At 41.2% G+C, this 16849-nt stretch overlaps 1 protein-coding gene across 10 annotated transcripts in view; it reads left to right on the top strand.

Moving 5' to 3' along the window:
- Positions 1–16849, top strand: part of ADAMTS12 (ADAM metallopeptidase with thrombospondin type 1 motif 12) — a 395312-nt gene that overhangs the window by 171694 nt on the left and 206769 nt on the right. The window contains exon 1 of one of the 10 annotated variants that reach the window (XM_086361331.1): positions 4731–4945. The exons of the other annotated variants lie outside the window; for them this stretch is intronic. The gene's annotated coding sequence lies outside the window, so the exon portion shown is untranslated. Of the gene's footprint in view, positions 1–4730; positions 4946–16849 lie in introns of those variants that run through there. 10 annotated transcript variants of the gene reach the window in all.

Here is a 16849-nt window from a genome sequence, read left to right as displayed (position 1 = left end):
GCCCCGCAGGAAGAGGAATGTCCAGAACACGGAGTTAGCGTATTCCTCCTACTGGGTGTAGATCTGTCTAAGACAGGAACAGAAATGTATGTCTGTTTCTAGTATAGTTTAGCATAAAAAAATAAGGGGGATTGTGTGGACTTCAGTAGGACCCAGGGGACAGTTGCTGTGTGAGTCCCTGTCCCCTCCCCTGCCTTCTCAATCAGCTAGACCACCTGTGAATATGTTTTGTTTTCCATTTTGGTTCTCTGCATCAGACAGAGTTCATTGAGAGAAATGGCTTTATGTTTTGAAAGGGGTTCAAAAGCCAGATCTCCATAAAAATCTCCATTTAGAAAAGGGAACACAGACGCCCAGAGCGGTGATACAGCTTGCTTGCCCACAGTCACCCTGTGGGTTCATAGAATGTAAGAGGAGTGGCTCTGCCTTGTACCATGGCCCTGGGGAATTCAGCAGAGTGATGCTGGGCTCAGCCACAAGTCACCTCCCAAATCTGTGTGTGTGTGTGTGTGTGTGTGTGTGTGTGTGTAGGTGTGTGTGTGCACACATGTGCGCTCAGTCATGTCTGACTCTTTGCAACCCCATGGACTGTAGCCCACCAGGCTCCTCTGTTTATGGAATTTTCCAGGCAAGGATACTGGAGTAGGTTGCCATTTCCTACTCCAGAGGATCTTCCCAACCCTGGGATTGAACCTGCATCTCTTGAGTCTCCTGCATCAACAAGGGGATTCTTTAACACTGAGCCACCAAGGAAGCCTCAATAGCACCTAGGAAAGGTGTCTCCCCCTTACATCACATCTGAAGGGGTCTGGAAGTTTTCCCAAGTCTTCCATCTTTCCTTGTGGAAACATGGTCTTGAAGTGCTGTGGAAGAAGACAGGAAGGAGTTGACTCGCTGGCACTGCACTCCAGAGCAGTTGAAAACACGGTCGCATCCACGTACAGGCCATTGGCTCTCACCTGACTACAAGGGAGGCTGAGTGGCATCGAGGAGCCCAGAAAACACTCAGTAGACACTGACTCCTTCTGCCTCACCCCAGATTTGGGGGGTGCACACGTGCTCCATCTTCTGCTGTTTTTATCCCCCGGTTTCCAGAGGGGAAACTTCAAGAGCAACGAGGATGAGCCACTTGACAACCCCACACAGGCTGGAATTGATGTGGCCAGCACATGACCTGGGACTTCCCAGGGGCTCAGCAGTAAAGAATCTGCCTGCCAACAAGAATGGTTTCGATTCCTGGGTCAGGAAGACCCCCCCTGGAGAAGGAAATGGCAACCCATTCCAGTATTCTTGCCTGGAAATCCCATGGACAGTGGAGCCTGGTGGGCTGCAGTTCATGCGGTCGCAAAGAATCAGACACAGCAGTACATGACCCCAGATCTATTAGAGATTAGGGCTCCCATCTCCTATTCTGTTAGGGAAAGAGACATGTCAGGAGGCCAAAGGTAGATGGCTGTGGGGGAGGAGACATCTATGCATTTTGGAGATAGAGAGGTAGGAACAGGTGGGCATGAAGTTGAAGTTGAAATGTAGGAGATTGAAGGAAGATGGGTAAGATCTTAGTGAGAAAAATAGGATTAAAAGCACAGATTAAAATGTTAGCAAGCAGAAAAGTGATGGGTTTATTTCTCTTCCTCTTACACAAAAGAAATAAGGGAGTAGTTTATAGACTGTGAATATAAGGACAATGGAGCCTACAGGCAAACCCAGGATTAGGGTGACAAATCACAGTGCAAAGGAGTGGGGGAAGCATCGGCTCACACTGAGGGGATAGGAGAAGAGCAGGGTGCTTAGGTGACCCGGATTCACATTAGATCCTGTGCTCTGTGCTCCCCTGTCACCTCACCCCTCCTGGTTACCACTCTTCCAGCTTCCGTCTGAGTCCTGAGGTTGTGTGCTGGGCGCTTCCCCGTTGCTCCCAAGCTGCCCGGCTTCAGGGACGCCAGTTTGCTACTCCTGTGTTGTCAGACTTTGGTGATCACTGCCTGGACCGTTGTCCTGCGTTTGTGATCCCTCAGTTGCCTGCCTTGGCTCACCTGCTTCCAGAATTACTCCTGATGAATTTTTATTATAGCTTTTGTTGATGCGGATAATTTTTAAAGACTTTATTGAATTTGTTACAGTGTCATTTCTGTTTTGTGTTTTAGTTTTTTTGGTGACAAGACATGTGGCATCTTAGTTCCCATTCGGGGATCAAACCCACATCTCCTACATTGGAAGGGAAAGTCTTAACCAATGGATGACCAGGGAAGTATCCCAATGAGCTCTTGTTAATACAGTAGTTGTCCCATCTGTAGTCCTCTTATCTACATGACTACAATCCACTGAAAAGAATCAAACTTACTTTGATATTCATTCTAAGAAACAAGTAGGACGATCCAGCCTTCTTAGGCGAGGCAGTGAGGCTGCCTGAGCTCATATCCCAGCTCACCCCAACCAACTTTGAGACTTGACGCTGATTACTTATTCTCTCTTGGCCTCCCTCATCCTTCATCTGGAAGGTGCGGTTAATAGTAGTTTTCACTTCATAGTGTGTTTCTAAGCATTAAAACTTTTTAAGGGACTTCTCTGGCAGTCCAGTGGTTGACTCTGAGCTCCCAATGCAGGGGTCATGGGTTCAACCTCTAGTGAGGAAACTATGATTCCTCAGGCCTCATGGCACAGCCTAAAACATATATATCTGTATGTATAGATACATGTGTATATATATATATATGTGTGTGTGTGTGTGTGTGTGTGTGTGTGTGCATGTGTGTAGGCACATATATCTATATGTATATATAGAGAAAGTCAATACCCTTATTAATATAAAGTGAAAGTGTTAGTCTCTCAGTCATGTCTGACTCTTTGCAACCCCATGGACAATAGCCGGCCAGGCTCCTCTGTCCATAGAATTCTCCAGGCAAGAATACTGGAGTGGGTTTCCATTCCTTCTCCAGGGGATCTTCCTGACCCAGGGATCAAACTCGGGTCCCCTGCATTGCAGACAGATTCTTTACTATGAGCCACCAGGGAAGCCCAATTAAAATAAAAAAAAGTGGTTAAAAATGATATTATTTAAAACTTGTTAATATTTTTAAAACATTAAGATAAAATATATCTAAAACTTGGAACAGTGGTAAGAATAATGTAACTGTTTATCATTGCCATTATTGTTACACACAAGTAACCCAATACAGGGTCAAGAGTGATAATGGTTTTATTATTTGTGCATTGTGAAAATCTGTGTCACTGCTTTGCTTTATTCTCCTAGCACATAATTACTGGTCGATCATATTGTCATCTTGGTTATAGTGGCATTTCATTAAGTTCACATATAAAAAGGTATCTTCTGAGTTTGATGGAAATGAGATTGCTATGTTAGTTGCACTGCAGTTTTATATTCTTGCCATGGGAAATATTGCGACCAAAGAACTGCTTTTATCTCAAGTTACAAGGGAAAGTTTTATTGAAGCCAGGATAAGGGGGAAATCTTGTCACATTGCCATCAGAATGAAAAGTCTTCACTCACACGTCCTGCTGCTTGTTTATATAAAGAAATCTCAGCGTCAGGTCCCTATGAGCAGAGACAGTGGCATCTGAGATGAGCTCTTTGGAAGCTCAGAGGACCTTTGAGAGAAGGGCAGTCTCATTTAGTAAGATGGGAGGCTGAGTTTCTGCTTTTTGCTCTCATCAAAGACTTTGCTTAAAAGCAAACAAAGAAAGATTCAGGTGGTGAAGGGAGGATGCTGTGGAATAGACCCAGGCAAGCGAAGATAATCCAACTCAGGATGCATAATTAGAATATTTACTCTGATAGTAACATGGTCTCAGTAATGTCTTCTATCTTGCCACTTCCCTGTTCCTACCAAGCTTGAAGCCTTTAATTTTAAAGGTTTGCATCATATGGGTGGAAATCTAGATTTAGGGAAAGTGAACCTCCCAGGAAGGCCAGGGAGCTTTGTGCTCCAGCCACCTTGAAGCTGTAGAGAAGGAAAGAGGCAGGGATCCCTGTCCTGACTGATCCTGCCTCCTGACCTGAGCACCCTCTTCCAATGGAATGACTGGACATCGAATTTTTATTCTTTTGTAATCATTCAACTTAAAAAGCCTAACAGAATAGATTACTTTTGCCTTTTTGATACTTCATATAGATGGAATAATTCAATACATATTCTGCTGCTGCTGCTGCTGCTAAGTTGCTTCAGTTTTGTCCGACTCTGTGTGACCCCATAGACAGCAGCCCACCAGGCTCCCCCATCCCTGGGATTCTCCAGGCAAGAACACTGGAGTGGGTTGCCATTTCCTTCTCCAGTGCATGAAAGTGAAAAGTGAAAGTGAAGTCGCTCAGTCATGTCTGACTCTTAGCGACCCCATGGACTGCAGCCTACCAAGCTCCTCCATCCATGGGAGTTTCCAGGCAAGAGTGCTGGAATGGGGTGCCATTGTCTTCTCCAAATACATATTCTAGTACCTGACTTTTCCCCTCAACATTGCATTGGTGAGATTCATCCACAAGGTTGTGTGTGGTTTAAGATCATCGTTCCAAGTAGAGAATACCATCATGTGAATACTACTGATGGGCATTTAATAGTTTCTGTTTGGGCTTTTTTATTAATGTTGCTATAAACGTTTTAATACATGCCTTTTTTGTTGTTGTTGTTGAAAGAGTTTCAATTCTAATTTTATTTTATTTTTTGCATTAAAATATATAAATACTTAAATCCAAATATTTTCATAGGTACTTTCTTTTTTTCTTCTTTTTTTTTTTTTTTACTGCAAATACATGCCTTTTAAAAAACTATTGATTTGGCTGCTCCAGGTCTTAGTTTCAGCACATGGGGTCCCCGTCTTCTTGTGGCATGTGGGATCTTTGGAGCACAGTGCCAGATGCTCAGTACCTTCAGTTGTGTCTGACCCCATGGACTGTGGCCTGCCAGGCTCCTCTGTCCAGAGAATTCTCCAGGTAAGAATACTGAAGTGGGTTGCCATTCCTCCTCTAGGGGATCTTTCTAGGGTTTGAATCCACATCTCCTGCGGCTCCTGCATTGGCAGGCGAATTCTTTACTACTGAGCTGCTTGGGAAGCCCTTAGTTGTAGCATGCGGAGTATTTCAGTTGTGGTATAAGAACTCATAGTTGCAGCATAAGGGCTCTTAGTTGTGGCATGTGTATAGGAACTAGTTCTCTGATCAGGGATCAAACCCTGGGCCCCATGCAGTGGGAGTGCAGAGTCTTAGCCGCTGGACTGCTAGGGAAGTTCCTAGTACATGTCTTTTGATGAACATACGTGCACGTTTAGGGGAACGTTCCCCTAAACGTTCCCCAGGGAACACACACACACATATACACACCTACTCCCTTCACACCTAGGAATGGAATTGCTGGGTCATGCAATATGCATATGTTCACCTTCGGCTGATGCTGGCAGTTTCATAAATGGGTCATATGGGAGTTCCGTTTTCTTTCCATTCAACTGTTGTCTCTCTAGATTCTTCAGCCAGGCGGACAGACTGCATGTGGGATAAGCACATATAGACTGGAACATGCAATTCTACTTTCAGTAGGCAACTTTATATTCTTTTTAAAGTGGGAGCTAACATCATGGCCACTCACCTCAGCTGCTGTCTGTCTGATGAGATTTATCCTTGGAGACATATATCAAGTCCCTAATTATATAAACATGGATCAGATCTTTGGTTCTGGTTTTCTTTTGACCATTGAGAATCCTTTTGAGAGTGTATTCTTGATGATTACCATCAAAGGACAATCTCCTTGACCTGTTTATAGCAGGAAGGGTGGAAGGACTTGGAATGCCTTTTCCTGAGTTCTGATAAAACATTGGAGTTGGAAAATGAAGCCACTTTTTGGAGTTGGCAATCAGTTTTTTTTTTTTTTTTTGAGGAGGAGAGCTGTGAAGAGCCTAATTAAGAAGCTTGCCATGTTAATACCAGAAATCTCTTTCATTCTCTGCAAAATATTCATTCTAATCCCATTGTCCAATTGGATGAGAGTTGTTCACAATTTTAGAAGTCTCTGGATAGCTTCCACTGTGGATGTTTGTTTGCATGTTTTTACAAGCAGAGTATTTTCTTGTGGAATGTTTGACAAACATTTGAAATAAGGAGTTTGAAGTTGAAGTTGTTGATACAGATGGCTAAGATCACCATACAAATCAACCAACAAGTAATATTTAAATGTTTGAATTGTATGTAAGTAAATGGCAACCCACTCCAGTGTTCTTGCCTGGAGAATCCCAGGGACGGGGGACCCTGGTGGGCTTCTGTCAATGGGGTCGCAGAGAGTCAGACGCAACTGAAGTGACTTAGCAGCAGCAGCACCAAGTGCTTTAACTCTTCTTCCCCCTCTTTGAGTATTTCACTTCTATCTTCTAATGATTAAAAATGTTTTTATCTGATTTGGGGCAAAAGACTTTTTAAAAAAATATAACATTCATATGTCATAATAACTTCTCTACTTTTAAGGGAACTACTAAAATTTCTGTTTTCCATGCTGCCTTTTATTCATAAGTTAAGTTCTAGAAAGTAAAGATGACAGAGCCAGTGACTAGGAGCTGTCCTATGGGTAAGGGATTTCAAATGCCACTTTGCATAATTAACCTTCTTAAGAGTCTTAGAAACTGACAGTGCTATGAAACCACTGGACTTAATAGATGCTCATTGGACAGTCGAGTCACCTGACCGTCTTATGCCTCCCTGGTCAGAAGAGCGAGTTAATCATGTGTGCAACTGTTTTGTAGCTAAATTTCTAGAAATGGAATACTAGGTCAAAGCGTAACTGTGTTTAAAAATTTCTAGAACTCTTGCCAGGCTGTGGTCCAGAAGGGTTGCAGCACTATCCACTCAGGCCACAGTATACCAGAGTATCTCTTTCTCTCACAACCTCTTTAAAAACCTGTCACAAAGATACATTGCTCTCGGCTTCTTTATAGAGCCTTCCTTTCACCAACACCACTTTGTGTTTCCTTTGCATCTATCTTCTTCTCAATGGTTTATATTTTGTATATTTTTACAGCTTACTTTGTTGTGGGTTTTGGAATGCATAGGGTTTCTCTATTTGATTCTATTCCATTTTAGTTTTAGTTTAGTTCAGTCACTCAGTCGTGTCTGACTGTTTGCTACCCCATGGACTGCAGCACGCCAGGCTTCGCTGTCCTTCACCATCTCCCAGAGTTTGCTCAAACTCATGTCCATTGAGTCGGTGATGCCATCCAACCATCTCATCCTCTGTAGCCCCCTTCTCCTCCTGCCTTCAATCTTTTCCAGCATCAGGGTCTTTTCCAGTGAGTCAGCTCTTTGCATCAGGTGGCCAAAGTATTGAAGTGTCAGCTTCAGCCTCAGTCCTTCCAATGAATATTCAGGACTGATTTCCTTTAGGACTGACTGGTTTGATCTCCTTGCTGTCTAAGGGATTCTCGAGAGTTTTCTCCAGCATCACAGTTCAAAGGCATCTATTCTTCGGCCTTCAGCCTTCTTTATTATTCAGCTCTCACATCTGTACATGACTACTGGATGTGTTTAAATCCTTGCTGTGCCACTTACTGTCTGTGTGATTATCTGGAAAGCAACCCATGTCATCTGTAAATGGGGTAATAGTTGTATTTACTGTGTAGATCAAATGACTTAATATATACAAAGTGCTTCTAAGAGAATCTGGCTCAGGGCCATTATTATTAGTTTATTAGTCCATTGCTTCCTTTTCTTCAGTGCTCTTGACTATTTCATTGATAAGATGAAAATTCTGCTCTGAGTTCCTTCTGTAAGACTAGCTGAAATTTGTTTGCACAGGAAGGCAATTTACTTGAAATGACTATTTTCTGCCTGAAAAAACAGGCAAGATGGTGCCAAAAGAAAGTGGAAGAGGGGATATATGTATACATGTGGCTGATTCACTTTTCTGTACAGCAGAAACTAATACAACATTGTAAAGCAGTTATATATCAATAAAAAATAAATTTTAATGGCTGTGATGAAGACCTTCTTCTATACGTGGACAAAGTTGACATTTAAGGCGTAAGTAGACCATTAATGGAGTCCACTGGTACTTTTTCCAATAGAAAAATAAAATTGGATTTTCCAAAAAAAATAAAGAGAAAAATTGCAAACAAGGGGTGCAAATGTTGCCTTGTCTATTTAAAAATATTGCCTGCATGAACCTCTGTTTTTTAAACTATTTGCTGAACACTGTGGCTAGCATAAAGTATCTTCTGTCTTCCTCCTCATGGCTCATCTGGCAAGCCTTCAGCAAGGAAGTATAAGCCCTGCAAATCCCCATGATGCCAAGACATAGGACAATCTTCCTTTGCAGGCTTCCCTGGCCAATATCACCTCTCTTGTGTGGTGTGCACAAAAAAAGCCAAAAAATATGTGATTTTTTTCTTATCAATCTCTACTTAAACTTGACTTTCCAGCCTCTAAATCCATAGAATTCCTTTAACTCTGTGATGGGATGAAAATTGTATGCATGTTCTTAGATTTTCCCCTCCACAACCAGTAAATTAAAGATTCTGTTTTGACAAGCTCAGTGACTCTCCCCAGTCCTCTGAGTAGGGTTTAGTCCTACTAGACTAGCTCTCTGGGGGCTTTTGTAATGTGGAATCAGGAGGAAGGTAAACATGGAGAAGAATGTGGGCTTGGGCAATTTTGGAGGGATGCTATGAGCTTAAGAGATTGATCCTTGTCATGATGATTCATCATTGCAAGTAAATTACTTGAGTTATTTTAAATGTATTTTGTTAGTGGCCGAACTGTGATCCTTTGTTCTTATCAAAATATTATTTTCAATGAATAAAACACATTCCAATAAAAATTATGGTAAGCATGTGCAACGTTTTAATTACTGCAGTAATGAGGAAACTGGAAAGATGACAAAGCTGATTCATAGGACGACATGAGAAACTAGCATGTATCAGTATACAGCCAGTGAAGGAAGAACAGAAAAGAACACTGCAATGAAGAAGAAACAGCAATGAAATTCCTAAGTTTGATACACAAGTGGTTCATTTCCTATAGTGCAATAAAACCATAACCTTTGGGGTTATCTTGTCTGTTGAACAAAAAGCAATTGTAGTTTATAAGTTTTCTACAAATTAACATCTGTTTTTGTGCAGTTGTAAAATGCCTGGGCTCTTATCAGTGGTAAATAGTAAGCCAAACAAAGCTATAGCTCCAAGCCTAGGGCCCAGCAAACCTTGGGTGGGCTTGTTAGACAACTGTCTCAGTTATCTTTTCGCTTTTCTTCCAAGTTTTGGATACTTTTTCTTAATAGTCCTTTGTGTGGTCATAAACAGTCTTCTAAGATTATTTTTGATTGCAAAAGGGCTAGTCTCACTGGGTTTTGTGTTTTTTGCCTGCTTCCTTTTAAAGGAGCAGCATGTATAACACATACCACCGTTCTTGTTGTGCAGCCAACAAATCAAGAACCGTAAGAAGCCAAGCAATACAGAAGCCAGAGAATTAGCTTCATCCTGGAAAGTTTGTAAAGAATCTAGGATTGCATCTCAATATCCTGTTATTCCAAGGATCATAATCATTCTTATATGCTGATCCCTTGGACAGCAAGGAAATCAAACCTGTCAGTCCTAAAGGAAATCAACCCTGAATATCATTGGAAGGATTGATGCTGAAGCTCCAATACTTTGGCCACCTGATGCAAAGAGCTGACTCATTGGAAAAGACCACATTGCTGGGAAAGATTGAGGGCAGCAGGAGAAGAGGGTGACAGAGGATGAGATGGTTGGATGGCATCAATGACTCAATGGACCTGAGTTTGAGCAAACTCTGGGAGATAGTGAGGGACAGAGAGGCCTGGTGTGCTGTAGTCCATGGGATCACAAAGAGTCGGACATGACTTAGCGACTGAACAACTACCCAATATACTTATTTATTCCAAAGCAAGAAAAACAAAATTAAGGTATTTGTTTCCATCTGGATTTCATCCACAGTGCCTACAACTGCTTATGAATTTGCCTTTTCTTGAGACACTGCAAATTGCTAAAGTTCTTGGCTGCCAGGAAGTGATTCTCCCTACTGCCTTTAAGGCTAGACCCCTGTAAGCACATACCAATTTCTCAGCTTGGCTTTATTGACCTTAGGTTCACTTGCAACATTTAGTTTTTGTTGTTTGTTCTACCAGGTGATATGAGATTTAACTCAGGTATGATACTCTGTGTATGGCCTAAGTTTACTAATCAATTTGTTCAATTATATCTGTGTTAAAAAATGAAACAGATCTTTAATAATCTATGCAAATAGCATATCTTGCCAGAGAGTAATAGCATTGGTACCAAGATGAAGAAGTGGGTTTTTGGCATTTTCTCCATAGAGTATGCGTCAAAAATGATTTGGCTCTTAAAAATACTTTGCCAATAATACTTTTTTTTCTGAATTTATGGTGTTATCTTGAAAAAAATTGCATCAAAAAGAGCTATCAAAAGAGAGCAGATACTTTATTCAAACAGAAGCCTACATGCCAAACAACAACGGCTTTGCTTCCCTTCACTTCTACTTACCAGAATGATAATCCAATATTTAACAATAAATATGTCAAAAATCACATAATTGTAAGGAACTTTAGTTCTTTTAGCACCCTGTTCTTTGTTTTTTCAAAATCAGGGCCATACAGAATCAGCACAAAGCACAGAATATATTCTGGGGAGAAGCAAAATCTCTATTATCTGGACAGATTGCACAAAGCTAAAGAATAAATTTGATTACCTCTTGTTAAGAGCAGACAGAATATTCTAAGACTAATTTGTCATTTATCATATTCTAATTTTGCATTAATATAATACCTGACAAGAAAGAATTTATGACCATTTTTCAAGTGAAAATTGAACTAATTTTGTTCAACATTTTAAACAGATTTCTTTTTTTCAGCCTTAAATTTGCAGATTTTATCAACAAAGGCAAAATTTCCTTCTTTTGAGCCCTCTGTATCTTGTTCCCATGTAGGTCTTAGCTTTTGCCAGCTTTTTTTCATATTCTAGCACAAACAGATATTTTACTATAAGATAGAAATACTTTCCTTTTTCATTTGTAAAACAAAACACACCCCATTGTCTTGTATATGTGGGTGCTAAGTTGCTTCAGTCATGTCCAACTCTTTGCAATGCTATTTACTGTAGCCCGCCAGGCTCCTCTGTCCATGGGATTCTCCAGGCAAGAAGACTGGAGTGGGTTGCCATTTCCTCCTCCAGGGGATCTTCCCGACCCCCAGGGATCGAGCCTTTTGTCTCTTGCATCTCCTGTATTGGCAGGTGGGTTCTTTACCACCGGCGCCGCCTGGGAAGCTCGTCTTGTGTACATGTGAACCTATTTCTTAGATACTGTTGTTCTCAGTGTAGGCTCAACTGCTCATCTTATTTATAGCTTTTAACTAAAGTAACTCATTTTTATTTCATAGTGAAAACTGGGACATAATATTTAAGAACTAACCCTCTGTTATACAGAAGCATCCTAGTAGACGAGCAAAGTTGATGAACATACAACACAATGTCCTGAGGCATATACATCTGCTTTACATGTATATGTGCCAGGAGCATACAGCTTCAGTTCTACAATTTGGTGAGATGCAGATAGAGACACAGATATAGTCAAACCACCAACCACCTCCTGTTTAGAGTTAAAAAAAAAAAAAAAGAAGAAGAAGCCCTGAAAGTCAGCCGACCTTGAGGATGGATAATTATTCTCCATTAAAAAAAAAAAAAAAAAGCTTTTCTCATAACATCTGAATAGCCATAGGCCATTACTTAATCAGACATTCAGATACAAACAAGCGATAGCACAGCCAAAGTCCATACCCAGGTTTTTGACCTCTACCTGGTGGACAGGGTTCCAGCCAAGTCGCCCACATTCTCACTCTGGAAAGGAGATCGTTGTCAAACAAGATCTTTAAGACACTCACTCTGAATGATGAACAGAATCACTAGATCTTAACATTATTATTATTTTTGCAGATCTCAGAAATGATTTTTCTTCTATTAACCAGTGGGTTTTTCAAATAACTAATCATATTGCCCTTTTCTTAGTAATGACTAGAACTGAAGCCAAGTTTGTAGACCAAACAAAGCCAGGAAAGACAGAAGATAAGAACCATATTTTAAATTAGTCTAATTGGATTCTTATAAATGGAAAAGGGAGGAAAAAGAAATAGTGTCAGGATGATGTGACTTGAGAGACCCTACTGGTCCTTGGGGCTTCCTAGGTGGCACTGTGGTAAAGAACCCACCTGCCAGTGCCGGAGACACAAGAGACAGGTTTGATCCCTGGGTCGGGAAGATTCCTTGGAGTAGGAAATGGCAACCTGCTCCAGTTTTCTTGCCTGGAAAATTCCACAGACAGAGGAGCCTGGCTAGCTGATGGGGTCACAAAGAGTCGGACACTACTGAGCGCACACACACACACACACTTTTCACTCATTTTACCTTCTTCCTCTCATCTTTTCTTTCTTGCTGTCTTCTAATTTATCTTGTCATAGTGTCTATAACTGGAAGTCACATTCACTCCTTTGTGAAATAATCAGGGTGTGTGTGTATGTGTGTGTGTGTGTGTATAATATAAAATCCCCATACTAGACCATTTCCATATTTCTGTTTGTGATGCACCTGTAGTTTTGAGGATTGAAAGTGCTTTGGAATGAATAAGAAAAACTTGTTCTAGCTTTAAATCTGTACTTTCAAAAAACTCTTGTGAGGATGGATAATATTATTTTGTTTGTTGGTGGTTTTTGTTTTTTTGTTCTGTTTTTGCTTCCCTAGAACTTGATTTCCTAAGCAGTGAGCTAATAAGACTCACTACTGCTGCTGACTGGACACATTTATATACAATAAATCTTGATAAAACAATATGCAGTGAAGAGTATATGTATAGCTCCCTGATTGGCCCTTTTCATAATACTGATTGTTCCCTCTGTTGCATTGCGCTATGAATCAAGCTCTAAGAAGTAGGTGGAAAGCATCTCCTTAGTTTCAGAAACATCAATTCAGAGTCTCAAGGCCCCAGATTGTGGGCCTTCCACAATTACAAATCTCGTGTGGAATTTGGGTATTTGACTAGTTTTTGTTAAAAATCAAGATGGAAATTCCTGCTGAGTCCCAAATTTATTTTGAAATGAGGCCAAATTCCATGAATCTAGCCAGGTCTCCTTGTTCTGTGATGAATTGCTGTTGGGTCCAGGCCATGACCCAGTGGTCCACAAGCAACCTTGTGATTTTAAGCACCAGATGTTGTGTTGAATGAGCCAAAGTCACAGGGTCCAGCAAAAAGACACTGAGTTAGCTTATCTCATCTGGATTCATCTCTTGGTCTAAGAGGGACTCAGTAGGTCCAAGAGGAGTGACGTTTCAGTTGAGAGGCCAAACTAGTTCATCTTTGCTAGTTTATTACATAAATCATCACAGCTTCTCATTGACCTTCAGTGATCTTGGCCTTGGCTTTGCGTTGTCAAACCTCATGGATTCTTTTCCATACCCCTAAAATCTATGGAACCTCTTCACTCACATTCACCTGAATTCTCACAGCTTAGTACTATAAACCCATGCAACCCCTGCAAGAGGCCCTTCTTCAAAGACAAGGATTTCAGGACATTCTTTTCCCAACCTGCTTTCTCTCCTCTGGGCAGTTCTTTTCCACCCCTAGTTCATCTATATATAGTTCATCGAATGTAGTTCATCTATATTCGAAGCCCACCCCTGAAGGGCATTTTAAAAGTCTTTAGCTCTCTGGGGGCAGTATGTGATTTGGAGGATATGTTGAATACATCTCTCATCATCCAAAGCCCAATTTGGTATTAACTGAGTCTTTTTAGTTTTCCAGCCAGTTTTTATTTATTGGTTCAGTTGTTAATAGCAATAACATTCATTGAATTTTTAGTGTGCCAACTACTATTATAGGTATTTTTGCATCAAGTCATTAATGTTTGTAATAGTTTCAGAAGTTAAATTCCAAGGTCTTCCCAATGTACAGATGAGGAAACTGAGGCAGGGAGAATCCAAATAAATTACCTGGAGTCACTCAGGAGTTAACTAAGAAGTTGTGCTAAGTTGGTTTTGAAGGTCTGCACGTGAACCTCATTCTATGCTCAAAACTAAGATTATGATACTGTTCTCTGTACGTGTCCTCCAGGTCATTCCATCTCTCCACAGTCTGTTGTATTCTTATTATTTAAGTAGTATTTGCACCCCTGAATTTGAAAAGATAATACATACTGCAGCTCTAACTTTGCAGATATTTTCAAAGAGGAGACTAGAAGAGCAATGAGGAAGGCAATGATGATGTTTACTTCCTGGCATTTGTTTTATATTTTGTTTCTGTGGGAGGATGTTGCCTATGTATCTGTGGACATAATTCCAGTCTCTCAGAGACTGATGGTAGGGAGCGGTGTTTGGAAGGTGTTGTGTATTTGGAAGGGCACCAGAATCTATCTGTGTAGCACAATCCCCAAGTTTGTGCCAGCTAAGCTCAGCAAGGGCTTTAATTTAGAATTTTCTCAGCCATTTGTGCATGCAAAGTATGTCATATGTGTTTCAAAATAATCATTGAAAGGGAAACAGACAGTAGGTCAGCTGTAAAAATTGTGCGCTATCTAACAATGGCGCCAGGTTACCAGTGGTCTTTACCCCTGGGTGGAATCAGTAACAAAGTGCCTTGGAAAGTTCTATGTTCTTTGGAAGGGAAGCTGGGGTGGGGCTGAAAGGGGAAATAAGATTCAGGGTCTGGAGAATAATTTGAGTAGGGCGAGTCAGTTACTCATCAGACTCTGAATTGAATGTGAAGAGCTTTGTCTGGTAGGATCCTAAGTTGGGGATAAAACTGGCTTAAGAGGCAGACCATGGCATTTGAAGATGATGAGGGTGCAAGTTTTTAGAACTCTTCAGTGTAGGAGAGAAGAGGCAGCAATGGGCACATCATTTCTAAGGTGCTTCCTTGGTTGTCATCTCTCAAGGGTGTGTATCATCTAGCCCTGCCCTCTGTGCAAGGTGATCTTATGTCACTTGCTCCACATTCAGTGTCCCAGTTGATCTTTCTGATACTTTCTCATTTCTGTTACAAGAATTCACACCTATCTTTCCTTTGTCTGGAATATTCTCCCTCTATGTCTGCACATGGGCTTCTTATCCTCTAAGTTTCAGCTGAAGTGCCACACCCTTGAAGTGTTTTTTTCCTGATCATGGGTGCATGCGTGCTAAGTTGCTTCAGTCATGTCTGACTCTTTGCAACCCTATGAACTGCAGCCCACCAGGCTCCTCTGTCCATGGGATTCTCCAAGCAACAATACTGGAGTGGGCTGCTATGCCCTCGTCCAGGGGATCTTCCCAACCCAGGGATCAAACCCACCCTCTCTGCCAGCATTGGCAGGCAGCTTCTTTACCACTAGCGCCACCTGGGAAGTCCTTTTCCTGATATCCCTATCTAAAATACACTCTTCCCCTCAGTTCAGTTCAGTCACTCAATCGTGTCCGACTCTGTGACCCCATGGACTACAGCACACCAGGCTTCCCTGTCCATCACCAACTCCCAGAGCCTACTCAAACTCATGTTCATCATGTTGGTGATGCCATCCAACCATCTCATCCTCTGTCATCCCCTTCTACTACTGCCTTCAATCTTTCCCAGCATCAGGGTTTTTTCCAATGACTTGGTTCTTTGCATCGGGTGGCCAAAGTATTGGAGTTTCAGCTTCAGCATCAGTCCTTCCAAAGAATATTCAGAACTGATTTCCTCTAGGATTGACTTGTTTGATCTTGCAGTTCAAGGGACTCTTAAGAGTCTTCTTCAACACCACACTTCAAAAGCATCAATTCTTCAGTACTCAGCTTTCTTTGTAGTCCAACTCTCACATCCGTACATGACTACTGGAAAAGCCATAGCCTTGACTAGACAGACCTTTGTTGGTAAAGTAATGTCTCTGCTTTTTAATATGCTGTCTAGGTTGGTCACAGCTTTTCTTCCAAGGAGCAAGTGTCTTTTAATTTCATGGCTACATTCACCATCTGCAGTGATTTTGGAGCCCAAGAAAATAAAGTCTGTCACTGTTTCCACTGTTTCCCCATCTATTTGCCATGAAGTGATGGGACCAGATGCCATGATATTAGTTTTCTGAATGTTGAGTTTTAAGCCAACTTTTTCTCTCTCCTCTTTCACTTTCATCAAGAGGCTTTTTAGTTCCTCTTCGCTTTCTGCCATAAGGGTGGTGTCATCTGCATATCTGAAGTTATTGATATTTCTCCCTGCAATCTTGATTCTGGCTTGTGCTTCATCCAGCCCAGCATTTTGCATGATGTACTCTGCATATAAGTTAAATAAGCAGGGTGACAATATACAGCTTTGACGTATTCCTTTTCCTATTTGGAACCAGTCTGTTGTTCCATGTCCAGTTCTAACTGTTGCTTCTTGACCTGCATACAGATTTCTCAGGACACAGGTCAGGTGGTCTGGTATTCCCATCTCTTTCAGAATTTTCTATATATTCCAGTAGTCTTCTTGTCATATCTTTGCTTGTGCATATGGCAACCTCTGATCTGTTTGATTGTCTCATTTATAGTGACTTTTCATCTTCAGATTCTGAACTCCACAAGGCCAGAGACCCTGTCAGTATTGACCTAATCTTTACTTCTCTTTTAAAAATTATTTCAAGATGTATGAATGTATGGACTTAATCATAAAATGTGAAACTATAACACTTTTAAGAAAAAAATAGGAGAAAACCTTTGGGATTCAGGACTAAGAGAGAATTCAACAAGAGAAAGATGAGCATAAGGACTTCTTTGATGATTGAGAAGGCATGTGCAGACCCTCATAGACTCCTGATCACCACTGAGGCCATGAATACTGTAGCAAAAGAAAGAATAT

The sequence above is a fragment of the Bos grunniens genome, chromosome 20 (genome assembly GCF_055505025.1).
Source record: "Bos grunniens cultivar Pamir isolate PY7600 chromosome 20, Bosgru_T2T1.0, whole genome shotgun sequence".
Lineage (NCBI taxonomy): Eukaryota > Metazoa > Chordata > Mammalia > Artiodactyla > Bovidae > Bos > Bos grunniens.
The sequence above is the reverse complement of the archived record's forward strand: the minus strand, read 5'-3'. Positions and strand labels throughout refer to the sequence as shown.